The 27,633-nt window shown below is 34.5% G+C and overlaps 1 pseudogene; it reads left to right on the forward strand.

Annotated features, from left to right (window-relative positions):
* The first annotated feature begins 21 nt into the window (after window positions 1-21).
* LOC138316976 (uncharacterized) lies at window positions 22-27,633 on the forward strand (annotated as a pseudogene).

A 27,633-nucleotide genomic window follows, 5' to 3' on the forward strand; every position in this document is an offset into this window, starting at 1 on the left:
TGAGTGTTTGTACCTGTAAGCATGGCGCTGGCTTATGCCCCATGGGCAAGGTACACATTATTCTTCAAAATAGCAGGTGCTGTTCCTGGTGAGTGTTTATCATTGGGACGACTGGTTTGGCAGTTAATAGTATAATGTGATTGAGTGTAGTTTTCTGATTGGTGTATTTAGCCGTATTTTCCACAAGTTTCGAAAACATTTACGACATATTTCAGGGAGACGGCCATTTAATAGAATTCTTAGAATGTTAGTCCATATTGAAACAATTAACACATCACCAATGAAAGATTTTAAAAGGAACAACAGGAAATAAACACATCAAACGCAAGCCAGACCAATAATGCAGGTATTGTCTGTGCTGAGGTGACTACATTTAAATTTATCTATGTTTGCCAGTATCATGAAGGAAGGCAAAAAACAACAACTTGAAAATTTCTTAATAAACATGGAGATATTGTAAGGGTTTCATTATAACCGCATTCCTTGAACATGTAAAGAATATCTGAAAAATAACATAATCTGGATCACAACTTAAAATGGTTTTTATAACAAATAACTTTCTGATTAATGCTGAAGCTAGAATACTATTACAATTACAGAATACTGGAAAATACGTAAACTACCATGGTATGAAGTTTTTTTTAGCTGATTTCTGGAAACAATTAAGTATATTTTTAATAGTAACCTATTCTATTTGCCCTATTGACCTCAAATTGAACCCCCGCTGCTCTAAATAAATCTATGAATCCGTTCTTAAGTTATTGTGTGGAAACCAACATCTGGACAGACCGACGGTGACAAACATTAGTCCTATCCGGTTTCGCCTAGAGGGAATAATAACCGAAAAACATATTTGCTTGGATTCTCACTAAAAATAATAAGGTCGTGATTATCAGGAGATTTATAGTAATTACCTTGGTAACGTACCAGCATTTACCACAGTAGATGTTGAAATGACTCGGAAAGTAAGATTAAACAATTTTCATCCGTCCTTGACTTAACTATTTTGCCCTAATTCGTTAAGTTATATAACATAAAGTGAAGGCAATATTATCAATGTTTCGTTTTTCACGTGTGATAAAAAATAATAGAGACGTAATAAAGTGTTGATAATTTTGGGTCGATCCGAAATCCAAGATTGCCGCCATCTTGAAAACATATTTTAAACTTCTTCTACAGTTATACGGGTGAGATTTGGCTCAAAATTGCCTAAATGATCCTGACATGGTCCTGAAATAATTATGTTGTTTTTATTCTAACTAGTTATCTATATGACTATTGCCAAAGTGGTCAGATGACCATTAAGGCCCTTCTTGTTCAGTGATATTTCTGGAGGTTTGCGTTACTCCTGAGACAGATATAAAAGATAATCATATGTGAGGATGATCTTTGTTATTGGATAGTATAGGGTGTGGTGTTGGGAATATAATTACCTTCCTTAATTTGCTATTGTTCTATAAACAGTTATACAATTTAACAATGTTTTTTCTTTACTTTTAAGATATTGTTAGGGAGATGGCAGGTGTCACTTGAATAATTGAATAATAGAACGGATACTGACACATATGATAGATCACAGCAGTATGTAGCTGCTGCGGATGTTTTGTAAATGAGGTTCAAGATGCTGAAATAAAAATATTGACAGAAAAGTTTAAAAGTTCTTATTAGCTCTTAATACATTTCCGCGTTTTAGATTTACTGTGGTGGCGATTCTTAATGGAAATCTAGGTTCTTTTCTGGGTATGACATTCCATAACGATGTGAAATTACATCTAGTAGTTTACAGCCTGAGACAACAGTTTCACAATTGTCAGCATTAATTGAAATATCCTGCTCCATTTCGTTGGTACAATGCTTAGTCGTGTGGCATTATAAAATAAACAATTGCTTCAGAACAAGATGAACCATCGAGACCAGCGTCCAAACACGTTCGTAAATCTCTTGCTACTACATGAGTACACTCAAATGTATCTCATATTGCATTAAACAACGTGAAACTAAATTAAAATATCTTTCATGTGGCATCAAAGGCCATGCGTTCCATTTGCGGATTCGTACCAGTTGCACTAAAGTGACACGGCACCGCCAAATGGAACGCGTTTGGATTTTTCCATGATGACTGCACCCATATGAAAGATACGTTTCGAATATAAAAGCTAAGTATTTTCGGTGTTAACAATGAAATGGATATCAAAATGATACCTAAATAGTTTCAGCATACATTGAAATAAATGATCCACGTAATTTTATCGGATATAGATACGCTCTACCTTGTTTTCAACAAAGAGAACATTCCGGTGACAAATGAAGAATCTCGGGTCCGCCATCTTGGAATCAAGTGGTACGCTTCTGAAAACGAACCACTTGTGCCGGTTCGCTTCGGCTGGTACAGCGCGTTCCATTACAGTTACAGCGGGTTAGTACCAGTTGTATCTGCAAATAGAATGCACGGTAAATCTCTTTAGACCATGCTAATTGTAACAAATGCAAATGGATTTCCTTGCGTAATTCTTTCATGCAATAATAATGTATTTTCAGCCTAGATCCATACCGGGACTCGCAAACATTGTTTGTAATTGTCTTTTGTCAGGATTACACGACCTTTGTCGACCTAGGTTTTGTAAAGGAATCTGTCAATTCATAAAATAACAACACCTCGTGCGGCACGTGTTCTATGTGTTGTAATGCTTGTCACGCAGCAATTAACACCTGTTTCTACGATACAACCACATAAATGTATTCCGAACATGTAATATGCGTATTTTTAGCTCGCCTATTCGAAGAATAGGGGGAGATACTGTTGTCACCCCGGCGTCGGCGTCGGTGTCGGCGTCCCATTTCACGTTAAATTTTTGAGCAAGTTTCTGTTTCGTCAATTGTTTAAGCTTAAGTCATCATAATAAATGTTTATGATTTTATTTTCCTAATGTGCATGGATGCTGAACGTGATAATACAATCAACTTGGGGCCTATTAGGTTTTTTTTGAGTCTGTTAATTTGTCATATTTCCATGTTAAAGTTTTTGAGCAAGTTTCTATTTTGTCTATTGTTTAAGCTTAAGTCATCATAAATGTTTATGATTTTATTTTCCTAATGTGTATGGATGCTGAACGTGATGATACAACAAATTTAGGGCCCTTTAGGGGGTTTTTGAGTCTGTTAATTTGTCATATTTCCATGTTTAAGTTTTTTCACATTGACTCATAACATTGTCTGTGTTTACCATAAAAAATTATACTGCAACAGAAGACATTTCAACTTCTGTTGGAGGCAAAATAATATAGACTGAGGGCACTGCTTGATATTTTAAATAGTAAATGCTTGAACATCAACTTCTTCTGATTAGGCGAGCTTTGCTATTCTCCAACAGCTCTTGTTATTTAACAAGGAGTGTTCATAAAACGTGACTTCATCTATTTCCAATCATACAAAAACTTTTATTGTACCATACAACCTCATCCTATAACAGTCGTTGTCCTCTGACACCTGTATATTATGAAAACATTGTCAGCATCGTGTTGGAGTGTACCTACTGCTCCTGTGGCATTCTCGGATTAAATTGGGTTTCATCTTTTCTAGTCCGATGCTGAAACTGCTTTGTGAAATGTTTAATATCTTTTATTTATATAGCAGATATAACGGGACTCGTTTAATGTTTTTGAGTATGAATATGGTTCGTTGTCATTTCGGTAATCTTTATTGTTTTTCGATACATATCTAGATTGGGTTCTGTAGAGCATAAACTTTTGAACGTTCTTGGGAAAACGGTTATCATTTTTGGTCTATTTCGAACAATTTAAAAAAGTCTCTGTGTGTTTTTGCAATACATTTCCATGTAAACGATAATTTGTTTTAAAGCGACATAAAACAAATGCCAGGTTGACATAAAATCATACATTTGAAAGATTTCATGGCAAAAACAATAAACGCACGTTGTATAAGAGCAAACATGATTAATAGAACAAAGAAAAATATATACAAGTCACGACAAAAATAGCTTTACTTTCATAACTGGTAAACTTTTCGTTTACTTTGAGATGACAATTTTCAAACAAATTGACCAAGGACAGGATATGAAGTAGTATGTAGCACCATTACTTGTAACTGAAAACTGTATTCCAGAACAGTGATATAAATAATGTCTGAGTTGTACATAAAATGTATTTGCTACTAGGTAGCATTCTTCTTCTGAAATATGTATAAATGGGTTTATATCGCGATATAAAGCATTAAATGATTACAGTATACAGAAAGTTGCCGATTTAATGTTTCAATTTTGTACAGTTTATCGAAATAACGAATGATTCTACACACAGTACGTAAACATTTATCTAGAGGGAATTAAACTATTTAAGTAATGGAAGATTATGTAATATTGAATAATTCATAATCCAAATTAGTTAGTTTGGAAATGTGTTCAAATACAGAAAAATAAATATAAAAGCATAACTTTATCTTGCATTAATTAAAGGAAGCAATATGTTTTCGTATTCGAACCTTATAGCTTTGTATACTTTTCGTTATCTGTATTATACACATGCTTGTTATAGGCTAGCACCAACTAAGTAATATATAGATATTCGAAATGGCCTCTGTGTATAGAAGATTGAGTACCGGATTTAATCTTATCCAAGCCACTGGTTGGCTGGTTAGTTGTGTTCTGACAGGTAATTATCCCTAGATAACAATAATAGACATTTGGAAACCCCGATTGAGAAGTTTCAAATATCAATAGAGATAATGAATATGTAAAGACTTTAGAATTTCCGAAAGTACAGAATATACCTTTAATATTTCAAAATGGTATCCCCAGTGAGGGTTTGAGGTGAAGGTTTCCCGTGTTTTTTTTTACAGTTTTACGAGAACCTATACTTTATTGAAAGAACAAGATAGCTCACAAAAAACACTAGTGTTAGTAGTAGATATCAAAACTACTAACACTTGTTTATGAAAAAACATTGAGATGGTCGGTCTCTATATCTATATTCCAATTATTTTACTTTTATTTAGAACTACAAGCATTTGATATAATTTTCATGATTAATCGTGGCTAAATGATTGTATTAAGCATTCTCATATAAAGACGATGAATAATAGAGTAATTTTAGACATTAATATTTTTAAAATGAGTTGTTTGACACGTAATAGTCATTAGTAGGGAATCAATGAAATAGCAGAGTCCAGTTTCATCGATACTTCATCAATTTAAGAAATACATTACGGAAATTAAGGAGATTTCCTTAACTTATGGTTTTTCCTTAACTTCAGCAATGTTTTTGCAGCAAAGGAACGCTATTGAAGCTGGAGCCTGGTCGCGGCTGACAAACGCTGATAAGTACAAATAGCAAGATACTGACAAGGTATGTCATTCACATCATCATTAAACATCTCATTATATTTTTTTTGACTATGACTGATGGTTATGCACTTTCTAATAACATTTACTAACGGATCAGCCCATTAAAAACCGGTAAAACCTGTTACAGTATGGTACAAAAAAAAAAAAAAAAAAAAATCCGCAGGATAATTCCCTTTGCTATTTGGCGTTAACACCAAGCCGTGTAGCTTAATCTCTTAACAACCCGCTTATAACTTGATGATTTCCAAATGGACCACAGTGTAGCATTCCCTTTCTTGTTGTAAAACTAAATGTAGTATTTGGTCCAATACCAGTGTTTACAGCAGACTATATCTCTATTTTAATACTCCCGTGACGGCACTAAACGTGTTGAATTGCACCAGCTTATGGGAATCGCATATAGCGCTTACGTTCCCTTAATGTAGCATTATATGCTTGATTTAGTGAAAACTACTTTTTTATGTAAGAATAAACCTAGCAGTAGATTCATAGTTATGCTGTTCTAACTCAGTCTTACTAAGTCGTCGCCGAGAGATTCGTGTACAAGATTTTACTTGTTTCACCCAACGGAAATTTAGATTTTAGACTTGATTTCGTCATAAAACACTAAACACAAGGTACATCTGATATCTACATAGTATACATTTTTTAATGTGGTCACATGTTAAATTTTCTCAGTCTAAATATCTGAAACATCTTGGAGAAAGATAATAAAATTGTTTTTTTAGCCGTGACCATTAATATTGCTACATTACTCACATAAAACCTTTCAAATTCGTCCGCTATACTTACGTTTTACTGACTGGATGTCCATTAGTTAATCCGCTGAGTCTACCACTTTAATGCACATGGATGTCCGATAAAACGAGAAAATAAATTATGAATAAAAACTGTAATTTCGATATATAAACAAAACCCAAGTACCGGTAGGCGTTAACGTCTAGCTAAGGGATGTTGTCGATCACAACTCATCTCTGTTGTGAATGTTTCATTGGATAAACTGAACGTTTGTTCAAAACAGGGTTTGACCTATGGTTATATATATGCATTCTACGGACAACACTTCCACTGATCTGCTATTAAATTACATATTGTTTTATTGAAAAAACAAACCGAATAACAATTTTCTTCCGCCATGTTTCCCGGAAATGTGCTTAGCTGGAGAAATGTTTTCTCATTACCGAACCAACGACCTTCTTCCCTCGAATGCTTAAAAGATTTGCCTTCGATAATGGATTTTTGTCATCAGATTTCAAAGCGTGCTAAGGAATTGGGTATTGATCATAGATTTATGGAGCGTTTGATGATAATGTAGGTGGTACCTATCTCAACTGAGGGTTGCGTATGTAAATTGCCATGGCAACCGGATCAGAGAAGGGTTTTACTTAAAACGTTATTCAAATAGATCCGGCGAAAAGTTGTCTAGGGTCATAATTTTACACTTACACTTTATTGAAATGACAGGAAACTACGAAGTAAAAAGTTAATTCTAATTCCGAAAATTCACTCTGGGCGGCAAGAATTTCCAAAGTTGTACGTATATTGTACGAAAAGTTTCTAGTCGTAAACACGCTAGGTGTCGTCCGTAAACAGGGAACCCTAATGCGCTAACACAAACATTGGTACTAGTAAAATCATGGCGTGATCATCTAATGATTTTCCGCCAGTAAAACAAGAACTATGCTTCCGTTTACGATCAGATACTCATTCCATGGAACACACACATGTAATCGTATTCGAACAGGAATAGGGTTTGACCTGAATAGACTTGTACAGGAAACACGATTATACTTAAACCTTGTATTTAGCTTTTTTCTCTCTAAAATATCAAAATGTGTTTCGATTACGTGAATCATTTCTATAAATTTGATCTAGCTCCGATTTATCGAAACTGAAGTTTTTCCTAATATTTAACTTTCGTGAACTTTTGACTTTAATTTGTTTCGAGAAATCAAGATTTTTTCTTAATTTAGTTTGTTCACTTTTAGGATATGTCAGTCTGCCATACAATGTTTTAATGATAGGTAATTAAACCAACCATCTATCCTGTCTGTCGTGTTACATAAATATTGTGCTTCCCATTATGCCACAGTATGTTATTTAATAAGGTTAGTCTTTAGTTCTGCACCTTAAAGTTATCCTTCGTCACATTTGTTAAGAAGATTTATATAATCCCATGCCGACATACATGATAAATTTTTCTACTCAGACAAACCATGACCCACTGTAGAGTAATTGTTACGACATAATACAGAGAAAAATATTGACACAGAAGAGACTAAATCCCTCCTTGCGCGATTTAAAATAGGTGCATGAGTACGCATGGAACACAATAGTCTTGGGATTAATAGTGTATATACATTTGACACTCAATTAGGAGAGATATACAGTTAGTGGAGATTGACTTCAAAGCTCACCATCATCTCGCATTCAGATAAAACGGAAAAAAAATGATCATTATTCTGTGAGCAGGTTTCATTATTATTACCATAATACAATTCCTGGCATAATGTAAAGTTGATAATATCCGCGGGGTTTTAATTTCGCTAAATTCGCAGACCCATCCAAAATATAACCTGTAATAAGAATGTGACTTTGAAAGGTTAGAAAGACATAAAATAAATCCTCACGAATAAGACTAAAACAGTAAACCGCAAAATATAACATCCGCGAAATTTAACATTTGTACAGCATTTATATCCATATTTAGAATCGTAATATATGATGAAGCATTTCTTCATTAGGTATTATACATTTCAGTTGCAGTAGAAAATAAAGTTTGATAGTGCGATCATCCTTATCTTTTGATGTCTGTTGTGTGCTTTGTACGATCCAGACAATTTTAGCGTGGTTCAATTCTGAAACAGTTAATTCAAAGCATTCGAGAAGTCTTTTATGATTTTCTCGTGAGACATGTATTATTAGTAGTAACTAATGAACGAGGGAATTTATACTGCTTGTTATCACAGATGAAGAGCTTTTATTTGATTAGCAAAAATTTGATGCACACTTCAATGTAAAATTAAATGTTTTGTTTATATACCAAGGTTATTGGTGATTTGCTCTGTGTTACATCTTATGGATATTAAGAAAGTATATGAAACATCGTTGGTTTATTCAGCTTAGTGTCCTTAGCTTAACAGACAGGGTTATTTAACGACAGCCTCCCATGTAAGCAGTGCGTTTTTTGTCCCAAATGTCTTTATTTTGGGAAACTGTGTTGTATCCTGTATAGGTATATGAGACGTATCACTATGGAATTATTGTTTTCGAGATGAGATTTAGAGAATAGTTAGCGTTACTGAAGATGGTTTGGTTGATAATGCTTAACGCCTAATTGGTAGATGAATGCTGAGTTCATTTTATTCTGTATATTTTAGGAGGTTGCGGTATATTCGTGTTATGTCTTCTCGTACTAGTCGAACTCTCGCCTAAAGCGCGACCTCACTAAAGCATCATGTCAATGACACCGAATACCCCATTATATTTCGCATCACATTATATCAACAACGGACAAAATGTCTGATTTATATTAAACGTTCGAGAACAGAAATCAACCTAATTATAAACTGCTATGGATCTCGGAAACATCTCTGTAAATTAAATTCACAGACACCTTCTTTAGCCCCTTAAAACATAAGCGATAAAATTAGAATGTGGTTGGATGGTTCGTTAAATTTATAAATTTATAAACGCCATATCAACATCTAGCGTTATTTAAGGGCGATATGCTAGGTATACAATGTGTTGCGTGTGTGAATGGTTTTGGAGAATGCGGTAGCAATGGAGATGTTAGGATAGAGAAAGTAAATAAGGAAGAAGAAAAAAGACTAGATACTAAATGTAGTCACCCGATCAAGCAACTTGGACAGCAGGACAGTCGGATGATGTTGTTCACTGTATTCGCTATTCAGTGTAGCAACTGGTATTGGTAAAGAACGCGTGACCACGAGCCCTCCACCTCTGTGTTATCAGTTAGACACCAGGCTTGACCAGTTATCAGATATTGACCGTAGGTCAGTGTCCCAGATGCTACTCTATTACACATTCCACATTTGGCATACCATTTAATGACATGAACTGTTTCTATGACTAGCACAAATAATTTCCAGTCATATAGGGCAAGTAAAACTGAAAAACATTTTCTGTATTCATTCGCAATTCAACGATAATAGATCTTTATCTTCTGACAAAACCTCAAGCAGAAAAAAACAAAGCCGAATCAGCAAATCTCAATTTAAGTTTTTCGATCGGCATGAACCTCGTGATTGCAAGCAACTCACTTTAACAAACGTCGTTACTTCTTTTACAGGAATGCACGGACATATCAAACGGACAGTAATCAATCAATGTGTTACGGTGCCGACGCCGGTTATCGTTCAATAACTTTGGCACTAATTTTGTTGTAATAATGGGTTTAGTGACGTTTTGCACGGTAAACACTTTTTCAAGTGTGTGAAACAAAGCTGCACAATGGCAAAGAGATGTTTCCTGTTCGCTAATGAGCGGACACGACGATTTGGCGACAGCGAGAATAGCCTTCCCGGCATTAACACAACAAGTGGTTTCTGAGAACAAAGCCGGGACTTGTGTTTTGATGGATAATGACATTTAATTCAATACACGCAGACTCTTTCATCGTGTGAAATTTACATTGACTTGGTCAATGCAGCTAGAATTTATTTTTATATATAACCTGTAGTGGTGGATTGTTTGATATTTTTTCTTTGTGATCCGTCCCAATGCCATGTAACAACAAGGCAACAGAAACAAGGATTTGTACTCTACTTAAAGGATTAAAGACGCGGCTTGCTGTGGATTAGTATCCACCATTCTTTGATTTTATAGATCTCCGCATTTTACCTGGTCAATATCCTTTGGTGCAACAACTTCAAAAGAAATCGTTTTAATCCTTTACTGTTCATTCATGATTTAGTTGAATTGATGGACTGATTCAGTTCAAAACATGCATGGTATAAATGACCATCTTCAAGGGGAGACATGCAAGTGACTTCAGCAGTATATATTTCAGTAAGGTCCCAATATATTTACAACTAAAGCCATGTCCTTATATAACAAGATTTAACACTAATAATAAACGGGATAGGCTAAATAAGGGGCTTATTTGGGATTTAATATGATATTTTAATACGGTTACAGTTTAAGATACTCCTTAAAACTAGGTTTGTGCTGGAAGTAGGGTAAACGTCTGAAGTTGCACCCCCGTACAAATACAGAAATGTAGAAAGAATGGTTAATTTATTATGTCCAAAAAAGTCATAACCATGGACGTACACTTAGAACCAAAACTATTACGACGACTAAAATCTATTAATTAACACTTTTATTTTTTACACTATGCAGAGTGAAATATAAGTATTTATGGTGAAAAATATATATTGTACACCCAAGTGAGAATATCAAAAGTGATATTTTTACCCACTATTGGCCAATCAGAACACAGCATTTACAGTGAAAGTATCATTTTGACAGGATACCTTTTTTTTGAAATATCAAACTAATTTATAATATTACGGGTATCTTTCCTATTAGTTTTTCATTTTGAAATGTTTCAGTATAAATATGTTGCCTTAGGTTATCTTATGTTGTTTTAACTATTAACTTTAAACACGTCTGTCACATGGAATGATGTCTGTCTCTAGATATTAGATGTTTAATTATGTAGAGAACGTAACAAAGATTTGATTTAACGCCCTATGAACAACCATGACCATTTCAGGAGTGTTGTGCAAAGCTTTGCTTGTCTGAATGTCTCTATGTTATACGGGGATTGTACTGTATTCGTGTTATCACCTTGTATTGGAGGAAATTAGCCCTTTTTAGAGCGATTTTGGTCCGATATCCGTAGCTTAGAGAGTTTAGAAATAATGAGTCCATTGCTCCGGTTTACGTGTAGAGGTCATATGCAAAGATCTTATGATGGAACCTTATATCGTTAATTATCAGGTAATGGTGTCGTTCTCACTAAAGAGGCCGTAATTATCAGAAACGTCATGTCATATGAAAAACCAGCATTAACAAAGAACGAAAGTAGTAATAATTTGGTCCATATTTAAAACCATATACCAAGATCTTAATCATTAAACAGTTTTTATCGAAAGGTTAGAGTAAAAAATAACATCATCTTTATCTATACCTGTTCATATGAACATATAGTTTTAAGCCAGACAATAAACGTATCCATCAATACATAATGATGTAGCATTTACCATTAATCTCCGCGCCCACACAGGGTATTTTGTTGTATTTATGTTGATGTCTATTTGCAGTTATCACTAAAAAGCAATGCCATGCATCAATGCCATGGTGATGAAATCTGCTTTCGATTTTCGCTTTAGGGAGATAATGATAGGCCTTAATGACAGCGAGCAGACATGTCTAGTTAATATGTTCGACATGCATTATGGATTTAAGAAAAATTACCTCTGTCCATAAAAATGTGATTATCAACAGTCAGTTCAATACATGATACTTTTGGGAATAAATTTCTGGACTATAAATTATATCATGCATATTGACCGATCGTCAGGTGTAACATAGCCACACCTCGTGCTCCATTCGGAGCAAACCTCGTACACAGTACATAATTCAAAGTCACGCGCGGTTCGATTGACAGCTGGCTAACCGTCAGTTGAGAGACTGATTAAGAAAACGAAAAACTCGGTCCATAAATATGTGATTATCAGTTCCATGCATGGTACTTTGGGAATAAATTTATGGACTATGAATTATTTAGAAATTGAGTATTCAAACTAATAGATAAGTCTATCTTAAACAGACATGCTAGTAACCTATTTCAACATATGCTGCTACTTTCTCCGCAATTTCATTTTTTTTTTAAATTTTCAAACGCAGAAATATTTCAATCTTGAAGAAAACCTAAAATAATACTACCTTATTTTAAATGCGAAAACATAAACTTATCTTCTCCGTTATTTATGGTACCGTTATATATATATATATTCATACCATTAGATTTATCTTTCAGATCCTGAATAGACATTAGAGATTTCTCCTACATCAACAGTTCACGGTACTGAAGTGCTTGATATCTTCAATTGAGCAATCAATTTCCAGTCTCAGAATATGCAGGCATTAACGAAGTCAATATATAATACGGATTATGTGCTCTTTAAGAAACTAGAAGTAAATTGGATCTCGTCTACGGATGGGGAATATGTATAACGTATCCGTTTTCAAGCTTGACAACCTGCCATGATTGAAAGCTTGTAATAAGACATTTAACGGCAGCTGTAGTTTATTAGATGATATTGATCAGAATTTGATCTTATACATAGAAGGTAGACGTCCTTTCAATTTAGAAGTCGCAATATTTTAGAATTTGTTTTACTCTCGCAAAATTTGAACAGTCATGCTGTTGACATATCTCCATTACCCCGATATTGGTATTGATTGTTGTAAAACCTTGGTTTTGTGATAACAGTAAAATCTCGTTCAATTATTGGTCTTATATAAAAGAAACTGAGTAGCGAAGAATCAACAAGAAAATCAAAGAAAAATTAGTAAAACCAGAATATACACTTTTTCTTGTGGTTAATCCTTATTAATAAATATATAACATCCCATCATACTTAATTCTTGGAGACTCTATGAAACTGTGACCCAAATGGTCGGTGTTGGATATAAAAAAACCCATACATATTACGGCGAGATATCTTAAATGACGTGACAAAATTAATTGTTTGTGCCATAAAAGACTTGTTTCCGTTCGGCCATGACCTTCAGGAGGCTGCAGACGTGACGTGAATTGTCTTAATGTTTAAAGCGTTAAGGCGTTCGGTTAATGAACAGCCATGTTTGATGACTGAAGGGTAGACTGAATGAGTCATTTGTGTCCCGGATTTATGTACCTAGATAATCAAGGACTAAAGAAATGATAATCTTTCATCATGGTTTAAGTATCATTACGGACACAGTTCCTTCATTGATTATCCTTTCAGGCTCAAATTAATCACTACTCTAATAACTTTGTATACAAACGAAATCTTTGAGATATATACCTAAGGCACATTTGGACATACATGTACTACTAAAACCCCTTATTTCCATATTAAGGTAATTTAGGAATTTAATTGGAATCGCAAAAACATGGATGGTAAATACATTTCAATTTTAATATCATTGTAGGTTTGAGAAAACGGGTTTTCCTCCCGCTTTTTCCTCGCAAACATTTAGGAATGGCCTCCTTAACGATGATAAAAACAAGAATAGATACCAAGGTCTCAAACACGTTATCGACGTTTTTTCATATACATTATGAATTACCGACCTTAAAGTATTTGAGTGATCAGACACAACTGGCTCCAACACTAGCGTCAAGCTTAAAGTATCATTACTAATTCGTACTGATACCTCTTATTTGGTTTTCCCATATAGTAATTATCAGAAAAGCTTTATGAACGGAAATGTGCTTTGAGACCAACCTTCTTATGGAATATCGCAGAAGCCATCAAAGCCCTTTCAAAATTATCTGGATATACCCTTAGGTTTCCTTTATTTAAGCCCAAACAATAGCTTTCCGGCACCAATATTGAAATTCTAAATGCAAGGAATTCCTAAAAGGCAGAATTAAGAACCATGACGCGTCATCTAACACAGTCTCTGCTAGAAGGCCTTTTCTCCACTTAAGACCGCTTTGTGGATTGCTTACCTATTAGAGATGACACAATGAAGTCATCGAAACATTCCGTTTGAGTCTTTGGTGTATGCAATTGTTGACAGGGAGTATTTGGGTGTATTTTCCATCGGCTCAGCACAGTCCTATCCTGTACTGTCCATAAAATGTTACACTTTTTTTTGTTTTGTTATACTGTTCCATAAAGTCGTCGATTGAAGTCAGATGTAAAATACTTTTCGTCGGATCTGAGGGGAATAATTGGATTTCTGTATAATCATTACAGCACCAGTAAAGTATTCCATGACTTTTCAGCTTCATTTAACGATATAAAAGCAAAAACAGTTGTACAGCTTGGTCAGCTAAAACACACTTCGTCAATGCAATTGGTGAGACTATATTTTACATTCTTGATAATCAATCATACAGAACTAAAACTGTGTGCATGCCATTATGATAAAATTCGAAATAAGTTTTAGCAACCTTATTAAATATGTAATTACTGATAAAGAAGGCCTGACGGGTCAGTTTGAAACAATAATACCTGGTTATAATACAATTGAGGATAGAAGAAGGGCCGTGGACATGATGAAAGGACGACCAATCATTTTGCACAATATGTGGCCAATCTGCAGATGGGATATAAAAACTTTCCTAGTGGCATATAGGTAATATGTATATTTGCGATAGTCGCATCACTTCCCCTAAATATAAATACACGTTCCAGACCAAATATCAGATAACACATTATTGCTGGTGTATCATAATAAAGTCATTCTGCAAAAATACATAAAATGAACGTTGCAATGTCCTTCTCTCTTGACCACTCGTTTACCACCGACGTAAGCTTTATTGCTTTATTGATGTAACAGTTGTGACAGTCAATAGCTACATCCAATTGTCCTTATTAGCATGGGGATTACCTTTTCGTGATGTTTTAACCGCTGTAGGGAACAACCAACTAAATAAAAAAAGACCTTCGAAATGGCCCCTGTGTATACAAGATTGAGCCCAGGATAGAATTTTAACCCGGCCGCTGATTGCCTGGCTAATTATGAATTTCAAAAGTAAAAATGTTTTCTGACAGGTAATTATTCCTAGATAACCATGATATAAATTTGGAAATTTATATTGAGATTTGGGTTCAAAATATCAATTTTGATAATGAATAGGTAAAAAATATTAGAATTTCAGGATTTTTTTAGTGCAAAATGCGCCTGATTTCATTCAAGCTACCCTGGTTGGAGTTTGAGCAGAAGGACACAAACTTTTTTTTTCTATCTAGTGTTATATGAGAACCTAGAATTTAATCATAGAACACAATAACTAACTAATATTCCTTGTTTTAATAATAAAGTACAAAACTTTAACAAAGTTTAACACTGTGGTCTATGTAAAATTATGTAGTTGGTTGTTCTCTATACTAAGGCTTAACTTAAATTTTTGATTATGATTTAATTGTACAAATTATTTATGTTCGGACAGAAGAAGTGCAATCAGAGTTGTATATTTGTATTCCATTGGCACTGAGACATTGGTAAAATAAATGTTATATAATAGGTAAAGACCTAAGTGACCTTTGTAGTTGTTTACTACGGTATCGTGCTCTTTAACCTACCGTCACGTCTGTAAGTATATCTTTCACGTGAAAAACTGGCATGCTAAATCTTGATGAACGAGGAAAAAAGTGATATCGGAGTGGCTACAAGTCTCGTGAGACTAGAGTAATCTTGTTCCGAGGATTACCGACCTGTTCGGCATTTGTTGCTAGGATATACGGCACTGCTTATAGTTTAAAATTTCTACTGTGACGAATTTAATAGCGGAACTTCGCATGGAAAAAAAATACGGTGTATTTTAAAACCTAATTACAGTAAGCGATACACTGGGGATGTCTGTGTAATGGAGATAAGACAAGCAATTAAAATATAAAGACAGTTTCTATAGAAACCATGCCTACCCGTTCTTCATCCGTGGGGAAGCCATAGTGGCTTGATCGTTGTTGCTGTCAAAGGTTTGCACTTTACTCTTCATTTACCTGTCATATGAACCATAATTACATGTCTAATCGTAACTAGCGAATACACAAGCTGAACGATTACTAGGTTATAGGCCTTCTTTAATTTGTCAAGTTCATATAAACTCGTTAAAATGTGCTGAGATATGTAACATGCAAATGATCACACCTTATAGGTCTTCATTAATTTGTTCATGAACTCAATTTGATGAATTTGCGAAAATGATTGGTTTACTGTCGCAGAAATGATAAAATCATATTCTTTGGGCAGACCTCTACGTTTGACGATATCCGATATTGTCTTATCTCAATTTCAACAACAAATTGTTTCTAGGCTCAATTCATTCGCCAATAGTGCATTATAATATGTTGAGTAGTTAGGCATTTTATGGGTTATTAAATTGAATGAAGCTTTGATCATTGTTCTACCTTAAGCATGATACTTAAAGAACGTGTGTTCACATCTTTTTAGGTTTTGTTAAATACAAACGTATAAATGACACTACAATCATTAGGAAAATAAACAAATTTTTGACATTTGTGTATAAAATTGAAATTTGCCCAGAATTTAAGAACATTAAAACAATAACATGTGAAAGGCAGAGAATGTTCTTTGTATTTTGATTACATTAAATTAATTCCTGTTTTGCCAAAGTTGGTGGTGAGTTTACAAAGCTAACAATCTAGGCCGCCACATCACAAAAGAATCCTCATATGTCACAGCAGTTATAAATAAATCATCTTCATTTATTCTAGGAATTTGTGATGGTAGATTAAACTAACATTTTCTTTGTGAGTTTATAGTGTACTTGTGAGTTATCAGTATTATTGTGAGTCATTAATGTGTTTGTGAGGTATTCGTGTAATTGTGAGTTATTAGCGTAATTGTGAGTTATAAGTGTAATTGTAAGTTATAAGTGTAATTGTGAGTTATTAGTGTGAGTTATAAGTGTAATTGTGAGTTATTTGTTTAATTGTGAGTTATTTGTAATTGTGAGTTATCAGTGTAAATGTGAGTTATCAGTGTAATTGTGAGTTATTAGTGTAATTGTGAGTAATCAGTGTAATTGTGAGTTATAAGTGTAATTGTGAGTTAATAGTGTAATTGTGAGTCATCAGTGTAATTGAGATATTAGTGTAATTGTGTGTTATTTGTAATAGTGAGTTATCTGTGTAATTGTGAGTTATTAGTGTAATTGTGAGATATTAGTGTAATTTTGAGTAATTTGTGTAATTGTGAGTTACAAGTGTAATTGTGACTTGTTTAGTGTAATAGTGAGTTATAAGTATAGTTTTGAGTTATAAGTGTAATTGTGAGTTATTAGTACAATTGTGTGTTATTTGTGTAATTGTGAGTTGTTTTGTGTAATTTTTAGTTATTTGTGTAATTGTGAGTTAGAAGTGTAATTGTGAGTTATTAGTGTAATTGTGAGTTATAAGTGTAATTGTGTTATTTGTAATTGTGAGCTATCTGCCATTGTGAGTTATTTTGTGTAATTTTGAGTTATTTTTGTAATTGTGAATTGTCAGTGTAATTGTGTATAATTTGTGTAATTGAGAGTTATTTGTGTAATTATGAGTTATTTGTGTAATTGTGATTTATAAGTGACATTGAGTTATGAGTGTAATGAGAGTGAGTTATTAGTTATTAGTAATTGAGTTTATACGTATAATTGTGAGTTATTAGTGCAATTGTGAGTAATAAGTGTAATTGTGAGTTATATGTGTAATTGTGAGTTATAAGTGTAATTGTAAGTTATTAGTGTGAGTTGTATGTGTAATTGTGAGTAACAAGTTTAATTGTGAGTTATAAGTGTAATTGTGAGTAATTAGTGTAATTGTGAGTTATTAGTGTGAGTTATAAGTGTAATTGTGATTTATTAGTGTGAGTTATAAGTGTAATTGTAAGTTATAAGTGTAATTGTGAGTAATAAGTGTAATTGGTATATGTTTTTTACTTAAGTTTCTAATTAGGATTATATACCCGTGTGTGGACATGTTATGGATGAGACGATGCCTGCATATAAATCACTGATAATGGAGACACGTAAGGAAACAGCAACTAGAAAACAACTACTCAGAGAAGATCATTACTTAATAAACATCGTATTGCTACAAGGAGTAGTGGATACCTGATGGTAATATTATATCTCTGAGTAAACAGCTTTTATCCAAGGCACTTACGATGGCAGTAACTTTGGCCATTCCGGTGAGTTATCCATAAACTTTGTCACATGATAGTGCGTTCTACTTCCTCTTCCGGAAGAAAAGTGATACAAATCACCTCATTGAGGTAATTACATGTACAATCCGTTATATTACGGAGTGACATGACCTAATATTGAGTATTGTTTACAAGGAATGGTTTCGATAAAACTTGAAATATATGTTTTATTGAAATATGTTGCAGAAGTATCGCAAAGGCAACTTGTATATTTTAAAGTATCAGAAAACAATAGCAAAGCAGGTTCATATTATGATATACTGTATTTTGAAATGTCCTTAATCTCGGACCTTAAAGGGCATGTAAAGCAGGGTAATCAATAGTTAGGTTATCTGATGCTAGGGTGTTATCAATAAAGATCCTCAGGGTTTTAATTCTATCTAGGCATTATTTCCAGACAGAAAATAAACGATAGGATATTCTTCAAAGGTGAGAAGCGTCTATGAAAAAGAATATCCGTCGTTTTTTGTGTATGATTTCATAAATCATAAAAGTATTGAAAATAATGCTTATAATTTAATTTGAATAATTCAGTAAGGTATTTACAGTAAAACGTTCTTAAGACGAACTTGCTCGTTACGAATATCTACTTATTACGAAGTAAATTCGAATCCCCGGTTTGGCTCCTCTTTATTTATATCACTTTGAGTAACGTAAACGAATTTATTTGCTTATAACGAATTATCCTTTCATATGAAGTGCTTTCTTGGTCCCGTCAAGTAATGATTTGCTCTATAACAATTTTTTCCGGAATATTATTATGAAAGTGTCGGATGTTGACCTGTTTTAAAGTGAAACTTTGGACCAAAAGGGAATCGACTGATAGAAAATCAAATACGTTCAAACAAGTATACAATTAATTGTCGATAATTAAATCTGGCAATGAAGACATTATTGCCGATTTTGTGATTGAGCTTAGTAACTACGTCAATTCGAGGTGCAATCAGCCTATGACACTATAGCGAATTATCTTGTAACGAATTATATTTTCCTGGTCCCATGGAATTCGTTATACCAACAATTTACTAATTAATACAATAAAACCAATTCAGTTGTTGAGTCAGTCAATAGTTGAGTTTGGCCAATGTCATCATGTTTCTGTTGATAGTATAATTCTTTTAGGCAAAGCGAACATTTCCTTAAACTTCTATCCAATAGACACATGTGTAACTTATTAAATTGAATTTTTGTTTAAAGGTGTTTCGTCACCAACACCACAATGTGGATATCTCACTTTCCTCAAACACGCTAGCTTCCCGAACCAAATACATGGTTTAAATAAGTGTAAATTTCGGCTATATTATGCGCAATGTATTTTTGCACAACTATATGAAATGAACACGATATTTGCATTTGTGATTGCTTATAATGGCGTCAGTCTAGAGTGCGAACATGAAAACATGTATATAGGTGTACATGGTTATTCAATAGTCGATACCATGATTATTAAAATTGCGAAATATTAATTAAATATAATTACGAAGAAAAAAGATCGTGCAATTACGCCAGAATATACACAAGGAACCGCATTTGACAAAGACCGGTTTAAAACGTTACACTGTACCTACGTCTATTCAATTATACTATACGCATAATTGAATCTCTAATCGGTTTACTGTCCGTTAACGAACTATCTCTGTTTGTAATTAGTGATTTATCACAATATTTCTACTACACTTTTCTATTTTGAAGATATACTTAGAATCGTCATTTGTGAACGAACACTGACACCAACGTGATAATTAAGAGGTCCATATCACGTGAACTCTTAAAATGTATCTGAAATGATAATGGCTGTTTCTCTAGAAAGTTATATCACATGTTATACCAATTAAGTCATTAAGGTGCTCTAAAAGAGATAAAAACACTGAAAAACGTACTTAAATCAACGAATCCTTAATCATATCAAATGGTAATTCCATTTGAAGTATTGTATTCAAATCAAATGCTTCAACAGAGCCTGGTCGTTTTGACGGCATTAACAATGTCATACAACAAGACCTTAATTTGAAAAAAAAGAATCATGTAATCCCTTCTGTACAAGACTTGTTTCGGAAGTAAATTCTGTTTCCTAAAACTAAACTTCCTTCGAGAATGAAAATTTTATTACTTTTTCCTTGGAAGTAAAACAGACACACGGGGGTGCTTTGGGGTAAAATAAATTTGGGCTCTTTAGCGATGGTGAACGAACGTGCCCTTGTGGAATTAATCACAAAATTAATCAAAGCATTGCCGTACAGCTGTTCTCTCTTTAGAACGAGTGTTTATTGTAAAGAGCAAAAAGTATAGGTTTTTTTCCAAAGCTATCAAATCCCTAAATCATAATAGATAAGTGCAAACGCACTAGATTTTATGAATATTTCATTATGTAGAATTTAACGATATACCACATTTTACGAAGTCTCAAAAGCCTCTGCTAAACCTGTATATGCTATGAATTACATTTCTGTATTTACGAAGTGACTTTAAAAATGAATATTTATTTTCAGTGATATTTTTGTTACAATATACGGAATAAGCTTTAAAAGCTCACGGTAAAACAGTGTAACTAAACGTTTCTTTGTTTCTTAGAAGCACCATTTAGACGTTTTGCCAGAGGAAAATGAAATATTTGACTTCTTTATGTAATGCAAACCTCTGAAACTTGAAAAAGTTCAGATTGATTAATGATAACCTTAATTAGTTGGTGCCCTGCAGGTAGGGCGTTAGAATTGTACCTGCTACCCTATTGCATGATCGTAAAAGGCGACTGGCCGAGACACACCAAAGTCTATAAAAGTGGTAGTTTCTGCTCCTGCTTAGCGCTCAGCATACGGGGAGTGGGACGACTGGTTCGCCCGTTGTCAGTATTATGTGACCGGGTGGGGTGTGTTGCTTGGTGTCTTCGGCAGCATGCTTCAGTGATATAGCATTATAAAAAGGGCAACAGTTCCACTATATAAGTGGACACAACATGAATATATACCGCAGTCTCCCAAAACACCACCTCGCACAACATACACGCAAAAAAACGCATACATGGGAGGCCGTCCGTACATGACTATAGCTGTTAATAGGACGTTAAGTAATCAAACAAATAAACAAACAAACAATTCGTTGGTTAGTCGAAACAATGTGTCTTTGTCCTAAGAATGGCCGCTTGAATTAGACAAAATAACGTGTTCTCGTCTTACATATGGCCGTATGAATTTCACGCTTTCAATTCTGGGAAAGATTAGATAAGCGTGTTAACTTCAAAAAGGAACAAGCGGACTCAAGAGAATATACATTGATTGCATGCCGTCAGGCACGAGTTGTCGAGGTACAAGGATATTTATTGCATTGTCTTCCTGGCTTGAAGAGACTAAAGAGCTTTCATGTCTTGTCTCAAGTTTTTTTTTTCATTGGGACTATATTGCTCAACATATCGCATTAATATGTAACAATGTAAAAGACCAAATATAGTTACCCCATCAAGGTCACGTGCATGTATGAAACAACAAATTAGTCAAAATGTAATATATTCGAAAGTAGTGTTTGCAAAATAGTGTTTAGAAAATATAAGAAACATTAGAACATTCCGTCCAGGTGAAAGCTGATAAAGAAGATATAAACCGGAAAGTTTAATGTCATGAAATCCAAAATAAGCTATTCTGTATTTTGTGTTTGAAATATATTCATTTTGTTTTGAATTACATATCTGCATTACAAACATTTCTGTATTGACTGATTAATCCAAATGTTTCGTATTGGCCAAATTAATAATATCTTGTGGATGATTCAATTTTACAATGTTTCGTACACAACTAGCACTTTGACTACTTTTCTTGTATAACTGGTACTTAGATACTCTAATGCTTTTTTTCTCTTGAACGTTTCTTCTCTACATTAGTTGACTTCCCGTTTTGATTTCATTATTGTTGTGCTGAATGCTTGTCAGTAAAAAGAGACCATCGCACTGACATTTGGAAAAGTTCTGCCGACTAGCCCGAAATACAAATAGACACATTATGACCATCTTGACATACACACATCTGCCTAGCATATGGCAGATATGAAATGTCGTATCATAGTAATACCAATACCATAGCGATTCTGACATTAGATAGATTTAATGGTACATAATGTTGTTCTATACATCTGCAATAAAAAGTAATTTACTCAAAATATAGAAAATAAAGCTCAGATAAGTCGATCTGACTTCTAAATGTCTTGAAAGTGTCACGTACTTTTGATAGTAAAGATGTGACTACTGGGACACAAGAGTCATTAAATGGCTCGTGTCCACGTACGTTTATTGCATTGAACTATCTTGATATTTCCCTCTAACGGCGTGTTTGTGGAAAAGGGCGAAGGAAATGCCCCCGGGTAGACGGTAGTTTCACACACCACGAGATGAGCGAAGCACACTGCACAAGTATACCCACAGAGATTGTTAGCAAACAGCAATATCAGTCTCATAGCCACGCGATAGTGGTGATAATAATAGGTCAGTATATCGATAGAAATCTTGGAGTAATTAAGACGCAGTCTAAATAAGCGTTCTATTTACAGAAAGAGAATAGATACCAAGAAAAGCATCGCCCTAGTAAATTAAGTAATAAAGAGATTTACGCTGAATACAAACATCCCGTTATGAAGTGGTAAAGTCCGTACCATGCTGCTGTTACACTCTGACTTTAGATTGTCCGTTTGATCTAAACCATTGGCTAGTTTAGATTACGGGTTTACAGAATCAATGACTTGACAAGTAGAATAGTCAGTGCTGGGTTGGGCGGTTGAAGACCAGACTTGGTTACACGACTATGTGAATCAGCATTTTAACCAATGTAGCTATGTGATTTAATTATTCAGGTGACTAAATCATTTAGTTTATTTCCGCACCTCTGAGGTTTCAGCTTGAAATCTCGTATCGACCTAGATCAAAGACGTTTTGAGATTATCAAGATCAGAGCAATCAGTTTTTTTGCAGTTTTGTTAAACAGGGATTTAAAAAATGATCTATTAGGCGGCCATTTTGAAAATTGGCATTTCTTCGCTTTGAGCAGAGCCAAATATCTACCACATTTTTATACTGCATTTGTTTGTAATCTTAACTGCGACAACATTACTAGCTGTAAAGGGCTAATGTTTTGTTATAAATATTTATAAGGTTCCTTGTAATAATTAATTTATTCTTATATATTAGGTTAAATTGAACAGTTTTATTTGTTTACATGATAAGCGTAAAATCGCCTCTTCTAGATACCATCTGATCGATCTTTGCCCTCCAGATGAGCACCCAAAGCTGTGAAGACAGCTTAAGTTGCATCTCACGGTGAGAGCGACATTAGAAGACATTGTATCCTGTAACTGTACCTAGATCCTTCAAATCCAATTTAAATGAACACATCAAATCCGAGATAAATTGATTTTTTTTAAGTTTTGTATCGGCAAACGTCTGACAAGTTTTTAATTGCGCCTTTGACCTGCACTCGAATGAACCAGACTACGAAACATAAGACAAAAAGGTAAAAGTTTTTCTGAAATCACAGAATCTAATTTCACATAGTCACAATACGTGTTTACCATATGCTCGTGACAACGAGGACATCTTAGCACGCGATTATGGTATAGATGTTATTCATATAAAATAACATACATATACCAGAAAACACTAATTTAATGACAAATCCTAAACAATATGAAACATTAACATTAAAACAATACTTTACAGCTGTGTAACCACAAAAATATGTATGACTAGTATACAAAATGTATTCCTCTTTCTCTTTCACTCTTTCGCCACATAAGGTTAAATCCACTCAGATCTTTATGATGTAAACGAAATATATTGTACCTATATTTCGTGTATCAGGCCCTGCCACAATTTGTTTGTTTGATTATTTTAACGTCCTATAAACAGCAAGGTCATCTTAGGACGGCCTCCCTTGTATGCAGTGTGTAGCGTGGGTGAAGTGTGAGGTGCATGTTTTGGGAGGCTGCGGTATTTTCTTGTACAATGGAACTGTTGGCCTTTTTATAGTACTAAAACACACTCCACGTCTGCCCAAGTGGGTCAGTGCCAACAATTATTTAAAAAAAATTCTTCTTTGTCAACTGATTGTTCTGGTAAAATTATGAATAGTATAGCGATTGAAATGACATTGTTATGTATGACACTAAATAATAAGGGAGATAACTCCTATAGCTATACTATCAATACATCCTTAGGTTATAGAACTTTCTAGAATAGTATCATGTATTAAACAAATATGTTTGTTAACATGTTGATTATAAGTAGGGATCTAGAATGATCTATTTCCAGAAAGCTCTGTGTGTTTATTTGTTTACTGTTTTTAGTTAGATATTTCTAGAAGTAGAAGGTTCTCCAATATTCTTGAATTAGGGTTTAGTTATATATACTCCAAGTGTCCAAAGCTAATCAGAACTGTAATGAGACCTGTAATGAGACATATCAAGAATTGTACAGTGCCATATTAGATTATATTGGGAGAGCTATTGTGACTTTATCTGTGGATTATTACAACACTTTGTGTGGATTTATTCATATTGCCTGGAACTTTAGAAATCATCTGTGGACATTCATTTTCCTCGTGGATTTGTGATTATTGTTAATTTGAAACCTGGAAGGACCAAGGATTATACCAGGACATTCGCATACAGATAAGTAACACTTTAAATCATCGTATTACTCTTGTACCACCACTAATTACTTTAGATATTGTAAACCATCTCTGTTTAATATTGTATATATAATTGAATCGTGTTTTGAATTTAGCTGCTGGTTTCTCATTTCTGTTGTTCGTTCATGTAACAACATGCTGACGGACGGACGACGAACGCCGCGCTACGACAGGCGCATCAGTCCCTCGGACCAGGTGAGCTAAAAAAGACGATTAAAAAACCTGAATCGGTCGTGATATGTTACAGGATCCTGTGAATTACTACTTCATCTTGAGTCCTGATGTCGCGATCCCATCAGATAGGAAAATTGGCTAGTGACACGTCTATTGGTCTTATCTGTGATCATTAGCTGGTTACCATCAGACAAACATGTGTATTTCATGTTTGTGATATACCCACGGGCATGCACGACATACGTACGAAAACGATTTCGTTGTTGCACGTAAAAACCCGGACATCAGAGGCGGCAATTACGTTACAAATGACTTAAAACGGCTGTAATAATTTGTGAAGCAAACTAAATACTTCTGTATGTCTTCCGGTAATTATGGTTTGGAAACAACCAAAAACAATGGATTTCCGATTCATTTTGGCAACATGTTATACAAAAGCGTTGTATAAAAGACAATACATTAGCGTACTCTAAAATAGCGTACTCTAAAATAGATTGTACCAAACACATGTTTCGATCTTTTACTCGGGTCTTCGACCTCATGGTCCAGCACTTTTGAAAACATGTCATTTTGTTTCTTAAGAGACTTTCTTCTTCCTATCGACTCTCTTAATAACAATTCATGTTTGGTCGAGCGAGATGAGCGCTTGCCCGTGTGATGAAGGCTCTGGGTTCTGTCAAAATACACCATAGCATACACAAGAGGTAGTTTCTGCTCCTGCTTAGCGTTCAACATAAAGGAGTTTAACGATTAGTTTACCCTTTATCATAAGCCCACACCAATTTTAAAAATAGCTCGTCGGGAATTCCTGCTCCTAAAATTGAAATTTCAGAAAAGTAATTCCTGTGTTCTATGTTCCGGATTTTGACGAACGAATTCCGGTTTTTATATAAGGCACCACATAGTTTTGGTCCAATTTTACCAAACGCTTGAATCGATTGGAAACCCGAAAGTAAAACAAAAAAAGGTGTGGGATGCAAGCGTGCTTTCGTTAGCCGATTTCTACAACATTTTATACCATAGCAAAAGAAAGAAAAGATGTAAATGTTTGTATAAAATTTGGAACAGGGGACGGCAAGAGAATATTGAGAGGATTGGACATTCAATGCTCTGCTGGAGTCGACATTACAATTCTTACATATCGACGGTGATATTCTTAAAATAGGGTATACTATAACCCTACATGCTTCTAAACCACCAACCGAAGGTTTCATAAAAAGCCTCCCATCAGATGACTTTAGATGTTTGTGGTGAATTAGGGATGAAATTCATCTTATATACAGTGAAAGCAGTATGTGGTCGGGAGAAAGTGGCTATAGGACAGAATCGTGTTGCAAATTGGCATTTGATATCATGATGAAAGCGCAAAAAAGCTATCACTTTCTCCGAACCCTGCTGGTGATAAATGATTTACATTATTGGGTGTCGGGTATTGACAACGGTTGGCCGCAGGACGCACAGAATACAGCAAACACTGTCTTGGGTTAATTAAGTAACGTACTACGGTGTATTGATCATTGTCTCTAGAAATTTGCACAAAACGGTGCCCCAGTGCCGAATTGTTTTGAAAGTTTTAAACTTTACAATCAGTTTGGCAAACATCAACTCAATATGCCAATTGTGACGTAGGAAAAACTGAACTAAATCTGTGACGAATTATCCAAATGCCTATCTCTTCGATCCATGTCAACATCACAGCACAAAACACGTTATGGCCATGTGGAATCACTCTTAGAATGCATGACAAAATACAAAGTAAGATTACAAAAAGGTAATACCCGACACCAAGATTTGTATCACAATCGGAACGATTTCAAGACAGTAGAAGATTCTATAACACAATTCAAGAAGTAGATAAGAGGGTAGCAAATATAATATTCACATGCGATGATGCGGAAATATTGTTTGACTATCGTTTCTTATATGGAAAAAGTGTTGACGACCGTTACGGTTACTTTTTTGAAGCCATCGGGAGATATTTTGATTTTCAGCTCCTGACAATCCAAGAACGTCGACATGGAGGAGAAGAGTTATATCTTCCACTTGTCATCTCTGATGAAGATCTGAAGAGTGAAGTAGTCAAGGACCTTTCCGAAGGAACAGCCATCCCAAGCATGGAGATAATAAGGCTACAGTTTATGTCCAACAACCCATTTGGAGAAAACATTAATGAGGTACACAGGGCGTTTCCGTGTTGAATTTCGCCAACAAACTAGAATGACAAGAGTACATTACCAAGATTCCAAATACTTGGCAACACAATTCTGTTATCTAAAAGAGTTTTGTGTGAAACATAGAGAGATTGTAAGTCTTTTATTTTTGGACGACAAAGCAATAATTCCGGTAGGAGATCCCGGGTCTCCTATTTCAACAGGGGTTCGTAGTCACAATAAAGTCATAGTACCAGCCAGTGGACCCTCGGTAGTCGCTACGGACCATGATTTTCATGTGGCAGGAACTGTACCATCAGTGATGCTTTTTTCTGACATTCCCGATGATGCCAATGATTCATTCTTTTGCGGAAGAATAATAAGTTAG

Source organism: Argopecten irradians, chromosome 1 (genome assembly GCF_041381155.1).
Source record: "Argopecten irradians isolate NY chromosome 1, Ai_NY, whole genome shotgun sequence".
Classification (NCBI taxonomy): domain Eukaryota; kingdom Metazoa; phylum Mollusca; class Bivalvia; order Pectinida; family Pectinidae; genus Argopecten; species Argopecten irradians.